Source organism: Arachis ipaensis, chromosome B8 (assembly GCF_059453495.1).
Source record: "Arachis ipaensis isolate K30076 ecotype BB chromosome B8, ASM5945349v1, whole genome shotgun sequence".
NCBI classification, from domain to species: Eukaryota; Viridiplantae; Streptophyta; class Magnoliopsida; order Fabales; family Fabaceae; genus Arachis; species Arachis ipaensis.
In genome coordinates this window covers 105823582-105831827 of record NC_142443.1, presented here as the reverse complement: position 1 = coordinate 105831827, position 8246 = coordinate 105823582, and positions in this window count along the sequence as shown.

The window sequence follows — 8246 nt, the reverse complement described above, 5'->3', positions numbered from 1 at the left end:
GCCCAAGCCTCACCACGCGAACACGTGCCTCACGCGTCCGCGTCATATCCCCATGATGGCCACTCACGCGATCGCATGCCCCACGAGATCGCGTCACCCAGAATTTTGGCAAAAAGAGTTTCGAACAGAGAGTTGCGCGACCACGAGGCTGCACTCGCGCCAATCGCACAAAACAGGCCACGCAATCGCGTAACCCACGCGTCCGCGTCACCTGACCTTATCACGCACCACGCGACCGCGTCACTCACGCGTCCGCGTCACAGGCGGCGCACAGAATATCCATATCAGCCAATTTTCTTATCTTTTCTTCCCTAATCCTTATTTTTCTTCTCTTTTCTTATTTCTTTCTTCTTCCTTTCTTATTTTCTTTCACTTCCATTCTATTTTATTTCATTTATTTGTATACTTTCATTCATTGCATTATTTTCATTGGTGTTAGAATTTTATTTGAGTCATTATTCCTCATTATATGTTTGACAATTATTATTATCTTCTTTAAAGGATTGCTTGCATGTTCACTGTAATACTTTCTATACCTTCTTCACCATGCATGCTGTGTTTGTGAAAAAGCTCATATGGCATTATGCACTTCTCTATGTTATTCTACTATTCAATGCTTGCTTTTCATAAACTCCCTTTACTATTTTATTAATTGAATATAATTGTCAATACAAACATGGTGATTTATTACAAGTAATGCTTAGTCTATGCTACTCATGCCCTTTTGCCGGCATGCCAATAAACACCTTGCATTCACTTGTCCTTATATGCACTAGCTATTTTCCATTGATGGCTTTTCACATGTACTCGCGAGCATGTGTTAATGTCAGTTATATCTTAATGTGCATCCATCACCACTCTTCTATTCTATTCCTTGCTATATATATCTCTTTGAATTTAATTTACTTTCTCTTTCCTTTTTCAGGATGGCCACCAAGAAAGGAAAAGAGAAAGTCATTCCCAAATCAACAGCAAGGAAAGGAACAAAAAGAGCCCCAACTGAGGAACCACAACCCCCATCCACTTGCACATATTAGCATGCACCGAGGACGGTGCAATCTTTAAGTGTGGGGAGGTCGATACTGATCTCCATGGGTTAGTTATTTCCTATTTCAACACCAATGTTAATTTGTTCATTGTTGCATCTGCATATTTGATTGCATGTTTATTTGATTTTGTGCATTTAGTTACTACTTGGTTAAAGTAATAAAATTCTTTTTAGGACCCTATTTTTGAAAATTTTCACTAATTTAAATTGAAAAATTTTTTTGTTAAATTTGTTTAAAGTTGTATTTGGAACATGGTTTTTGAGCCAAAGGACACACAACCTGTGAGACTTTGAGCTTATTTACATGTTACATTATTTAACCATAAATATTTTATTCCTGTGTGTTCCCTTCTCTATGATTGTAATCTATATTTTGTTCCAACCTATATGTCCATTATTTAGTGTATTTACATGCTTGCATATGATTGAGGCCATTATTTGATTTTAGCTCACTTATCCCAAATAAGCCTACCCTTTAAATCACCCTTGTCAGCCACTTTGAGCCTTTTAATCCCATTTATTCTATATTTTACCACATAACTAGCCTTAAGCAGAAAACAAATTAAATATCCCAATTGAATCTTTGGTTAGCTTAAGATAGTGTGTTAATTAAGTATGGGGAAATTGTGGGAACATGGGTTAATAAAGGAAAAGTATAATATTTCTAATTTATTTGAATATCAGGAATTTGGGAACTTACTCATGAAAAACCAAAATAGAAAAATAATAGAAAATCCATGTGCATTGATAAGTTATGTTTGTTTCTCTACAAAAAAAAAGAGAAAAAAGAGAAAAATCCAAAAATACTCAATAAATAAATAAATAAGGGGACAAAATTACCCCAATGTTCAGTTAATGAAAAATCAATGCACATGTGATAAAAATTAAAGAAAATTTGGTACATGAGTATGGGAATTATACAAAAGTGAGAATTATGGGTAGCTAGGTATGATTTTTAAAGTTATATAGAGTATATGTATATTAGGTGAGAGCTTAGGTTAATTGAAGATTCATATTATAGCTCACTTGGCCATACATATATTCTTACCTTTACCTCAGTCCCATTACAACCTTGAAAAGACCTCATGATGTTTGCATTGGTACATTGAATAATGTTGATTGGTTAGAAGAAGAACAAAATTTAGGAAGCATGACTAGAGAAGAGTAGAGTGATTGACCCTATACACTTGAGAGATTAGAGTGCATATACACTTCCTGTAAGGGTTCAGTGCTTAATTCTATGTTCCCTGCTTTCATGAGCTGTCTTCTTACAAGTTTACTTGCTTTTTATTGTATGATTTGAATTACTAGAAATTGGTTTGTATTTGTCTTGAAGAACTTATTTACTCTTAACCAAGTAAGTAAAAACATTCTTGCATGTAGTTGCATTCATAGGTTGCATTTCATGCATTCTACCATTCCTCTTCATTTCTTTATAGCTTCTCTTGAGCTTAGCATGAGAACATGCTAGTGTTTAAGTGTGGGGAGGTTGATAAACCACTATTTCATGGTTTATCTTGTGCTCAATTGAGTGGTTTTTACCAACTCTTTACCCACTTATTCATACTATTTGCATGGTTTTATATTTTCTTCCTAATTATGTGCTTTAATTGAAAACATGCTTCTTTGATCTTATATTTGCTTATTATTAATCCTCTCTTATTACCATTAGATGCCTTGATATGTGTGTTAAGTGTTTTCGGATATTATAAGGCAGGAATGGCTTGGAGGATGGGAAGAAAGTATGCAAAAGTGGAAGGAATGCAAGAAGTTGGAGAAATTGCTAAGCTGTCCAGCCTGACCTCTCTACACTCAAACGGCTATAACTTTAGCTACAGAGGTCCAAACGATGCGGTTCCAGTTGCGTTGAAAAGCTAACGTTCGGAGCTTTGATTTGATATATAATATGATATAGTTTCCCTAACACTAGGCGACGCGACCGCGTGATCCATGCGGCCGCGTCGCAGTGACGGAAATCAGCGCGTTTTGAATTCGAAACCAGCGAATTCTGGACTGTTTTTGACCCAATTTGCAGCCCAGAAAACACAGATTAGAGGCTATAAAGTAGGGGAATACATCCATTCATGGGAGGCTCTCATAATTCACAATTTTAGGAGTAGATGTAGTTTTTAGAGAGAGAGGTTCTCTCCTCTCTCTCTTAGGATTAGGATTTAGGATTTCTCTTAGTTTTAGGAGTGACTCTCAATCCCAGGTTCTTTATTTTTATTTAATTGTCCAATTTAATTTATGAACTTTTTCATGTTACATTTGATTTTCTATTTAATATATCTTGAGGTATTTCAAACTTATGATTGCTTTCTTTAATTTATTAAAGTTCTCGATTTATCCAAATTATTTTCATTCAAGTAGAATTTCTTTCCTTTTGGCTTTGGTTAAATAATTGGTGACTCTTGAGTTATCAAACTCATTGTTGATTGAGAATTGGAATTCTTCAAGAATTAATTCATCCACTTAACTTACCTTCATATCCAATTCTCATTACAATTGATAAGAATAACTGGGATAGGACCTCCAGTCTTCATACCTTGCCAAGAGTTTATTTTATTATTACTATTTTATTTTATTCTTTTTGTGCAACATACTGCTTCCTTACTTCCAAAACTCCCAATTTACAATCTTCATAACCAATAATAAGAACATACCTCCCTGCAATTCCTTGAGAAGACGACCCGAGGTTTGAATACTCGGTTATCAATTTCAAAGGGGTTTGTTACTTGTGACAACCAAAACGTTTGCACGAAGGGATTTTTGTCGGTTTAGAGACTATATCTACAACGCGACTGTTTTTATGACATTCTTTACTGGCAAAAATCCTAACGTCAACGCTCATCACCATTCTCACCTATGAACGCGTGCCTGACAACCACTTTCGTTCTACATGAAGATGAGATAGAATGAATATCTCTTAGATATCTAATACAGGGGACCGAGTCCGAGATATTAGAATCTTCGTGGTATAAGTTAGAACCCATGGACGGCTATTCCCGAGATCTGGAAAGTCTAAACCTCGTCTGTGGTATTCCGAGTAGGATATGGGAAGGGATGGCTGTGACGAGCTTCAAACTCGCGAGTGCTGGGCGTAGTGACAGACGCAAAAGGATAGTAAATCCTATTCCAGTATGATCGAGAACCGACAGATGATTAGCCATGCAGTGACAGCGCATTGGACCATTTTCACAGAGAGGACGGGATGTAGCCATTGACAACGGTGATGCCCAACATAAAGCTTGCCATGGAAAGGAGTATGAAGGATTGGATGAAGACAGCAGGAAAGCAGAGGTTCAGGAGGAACAAAAGCATCTCTATACGCTTATCTGAAATTCTCACCAATGAATTACATAAGTATCTCTATCTTTATTTTACGTTTTATTTGTCTTTTAATTATTATAACTCTATAACCATTTGAATCCACCTGACTGAGATTTACAAGGTGACCATAGCTTGCTTCAAGCCGACAATCTCCGTGGGATCGACCCTTACTCACGTAAGGTTTATTACTTGGACGACCCAGTGCACTTGCTGGTTAGTTGTGCGAAATTGTGACAAAGAAGTGTGATTCACGTTTGAGAGCACCAAGTCTTTGGCGCCATTGTTGATGATCATAATTTTGTGCACCAAGGACCTTTATGCCATATTTCGTTTTACACATTGTATTTTCAATCAGTATGAGTTTCTAAACCTCCTAGGTTGAGGGGAGAAGCTCTGCTAAGTTTTATGGATTAATAAAGTACTACTGTTCTATTTTATTTCGTGTTTGATTCTCTATTCTAAGATGTATCTTCGTTCTTCATCAACATGAATGCGTTGAACCGGCACAAGGTTATCTCATTCTACATGGGTTCAGAGTGAGTCCTTCATCAGAAAATGATGAACCACCAGCTTGATTATACATCTCTTAGACGGCTAATCCACGACTTCGTTGGGGACTTCTCGAGACATCAGTTTAGCCGAGGTATGGGGAGATTATGGTCTTTATGGTAAAGCTAGAATCAAGGCGCAACATTCTCTGATCTGGAAGATTCGACCTTGTCTGTGGCTTTTGAGTATGATCACCAAGGGGATGAACTACAGGAGCTTCACCCTCATTCAGACTGGATGCGCACTAAACCTGGTGTTCATCCTAGAGGAAGATTGGCGGCCGCTCAAATCGGCGTTGATCACATACAACCTACTATAGAAGAAATCATTCACAGTTGGATTAAACAATAAGAAAGTATTGATCCAGAAGAACAAAGCATCTCTTAAGCCTTAACCATCTTCTTATCATAATGTAACACCCTACCACACAGAGCTTTACACCTAGGATGTAAAACAGAGGTGGCGAGGCACTACGACTTCTAAAAGTAAACAAATTTATATACATAATATAGTGAAAAAAATTATAACTAGGAGCCTTTGATGAAAGGTTAAATTCGAAAATGGTAAAATGAAAATCGCAACACTCACGCCACGTAAATGAAAAATGGAAAGATAAGAGAAGCTAATATAGATATAACCGAAAGAGAGCTCCAAGGTACAAATATCAAAACTCAGGACTCGGCTCGCGAAGACAAACCGGCTTGAGCACATAAGTATATAACATATATAAGAGAACCCAAAAATAAGCCCAAGATATAAAGTTATAGAACCTATTTCTCCAAAATAACCTCTAAGAGGAAGTTAATACATTAGTACATAAGTAGTGGAGATAAAAGTATCTACATATATCATTCGATTCACAATTACTGAGTAACGTTATCTTTATTTTACTTTTATGCATTTAAACAACTACACAACTTTTCTATCCGCCTAACTAAGATTTACAAGATAACCATTGTTTGATCCAAGCCGACAATCCTCGTAGGATCGATCCTGACTCACCTCGGGTATTACTTGGACGACCCAGTACACTTGCTGGTTCAGTTGTGCGAAGTTAAATTCCGTGCACCACAGAGCCAAGTAGGTCCATATGACATGTAACACCTGAACGTTTGGCATTGGTCTTGACGTGTCGAAGGTTGGGGTGTTACATATTTCAATCAAGAATATTTTTTAACACTCTGTAGCCTCTTTAGCTGAATTGAACATGAAAGGAAATGGAAAGATTTGCTCATCCTTAGTGCTTGAAAGTTGTCACTATGCACTTTTTGAGACACCTAAAACATGATTAAAGAATAAAATGAAACCAAACATGATATTCACCCTTGATGCACATATGGTCGAACCTAAATAGTGATAGAGAAGGATATCTTTTTACCTTTTGAGCTTGAAAATGATAGCTCCTTGCTCCTTGAGGCTTCTAGGCATGATTTTCTATGTAAGAGAATCAAGAAAATAAAAATTCCTCTTTGGGTGCACCATGGCCGAATCTCAAAGAAAGAAAAAGAAGAATTATACTTCAATTTACCTTAAAAATATTTATACGATGATAAAGAGGAGGAGGAGAGAAATAATCAATTTAAAATTTTGATTTGAGCCTTGAATCTTCATGAACCAAGTTTGAATCACAAAAACCAAGGAAGTTTTCTGTCTTTCCTCTCTTTTCTTTCTTATGATGCTGATGAAAATGAATTCGGAGAGACAAAGAGAAGGTACACAAAACTAAAGAGAGTAATAAAGTTGGAAAAAGTCAAAAAGTTAAATTTGATAATTATTAAAGATAGTATTTATTTGATCACATATCTCTATTTTTTTTTTAGAGTATTCTAGTGCAATTAAATTGATAAGAGAATATGATAATAATTTTTATCAGTTGAATTTCAAACTCGATAATCATATGATCTCTAAAAACAGGCTTTGATTTTTGAGGTACTTGCTGAACAAAAAATTATTAAAATATTTTATTATTATATTATTATTTTCTCTATAAATTTGAATTTGAGTTGTCAATTTGAGATGAATTGTGTCACGCAAATTTTACAAATTCAAAACATATAAAGCCAAAAAATTTATTTTATTGAAAAACAGGTTGTTATAATCTCAATCTGCCACCATTCTTATCCTTTAAAATGATGAAGTCCTTTTCGTTCATTTCGGGTTCTTTGTATAGGCGTAAGATTGAATTCAATCTCGTCAAAGCTAGAGAACTCGTCGAGATCAGCATAGTCAATTTGGTTGGGATCCGAATAGTGATCATTGTACTATTTGTGATGAGAGGCAGATGTATCATATCAGTCTCTTCGAAAAAACTGAGATCTTCATCATCATTAGTAGCAACTGTGGTAGAGGTAGCGGTGTAGAGTCCTTGCAAAAAGTAATTAAGAAGGTGGAGAAGAGTAGGAGGGTAGTAACGGAAAGGAGAACGAAGATTTGCATTGTGAAGTGTTTGGCGATAATAACGGTTTTGTGAATTTGACGACCTTCTTCGGTGACAGTGGTGGCAAAGCAAGTTGGCATTAGGATTGCGATGATCTATTGTTGCCGGCGCCACTTCTCCTTTTTATTTTTCCTCCCTCCTTCTTTGCAACTTGTATAGGTATTGTGAATGAGAGTATTTTTGTCTAAAAATTAGAAAAAATAATAATTTTAAATTAGATGTCAACGTTAAGGATGATTTTGAATGCAAAAAATTTTAGGAACGATTTTGATTTTCATTTAAAGTCGTATTTAATCCTAACAAAAACTACTACCTTATGTTAGAGAGTTTAAGATATCATTTTTCATTTATTTGTGTGATAAATAGACAATCACATTTGTATGTGTTAAAAGATAAAATTTTCTACATGTTTTTATTTATATCAGGTGGATTCTAATATGTCTATGTTTATGATGGCTATGTAAGTGTTGTTAAAATTAAAGTCGAACTTTTTTTATAATTTGGTAACATTTTTTTTAGCAACATTTTGTTAAATAATTAAAAAAATACTTTAATTTTATCAATATTTTTTTAAAATTCTATAATTATACTATAGTGAAGGTTGTAGAAGGCTTAGAGAAGGGAGGTTGAATCTATGACCTTCTTTTAGTTTAATGAAATAAGGCTTAACTTATAAACTTACACTAAGATTCTGTTTGAACTCAGCAGGGAAAAATTTATGAGACAATTTTATTTTGTCTCATGAATGTCAGAAAACAGAACAGAGAATGGAAGAGAGAAGCTAACACCATCATGTATCCTGGTTTAGTTGCCTTGTGCAATGCAACCTACATCCAGTCTCCACCACAACAGTGGTGGAATTTTCACTATAGTTAAAGTATT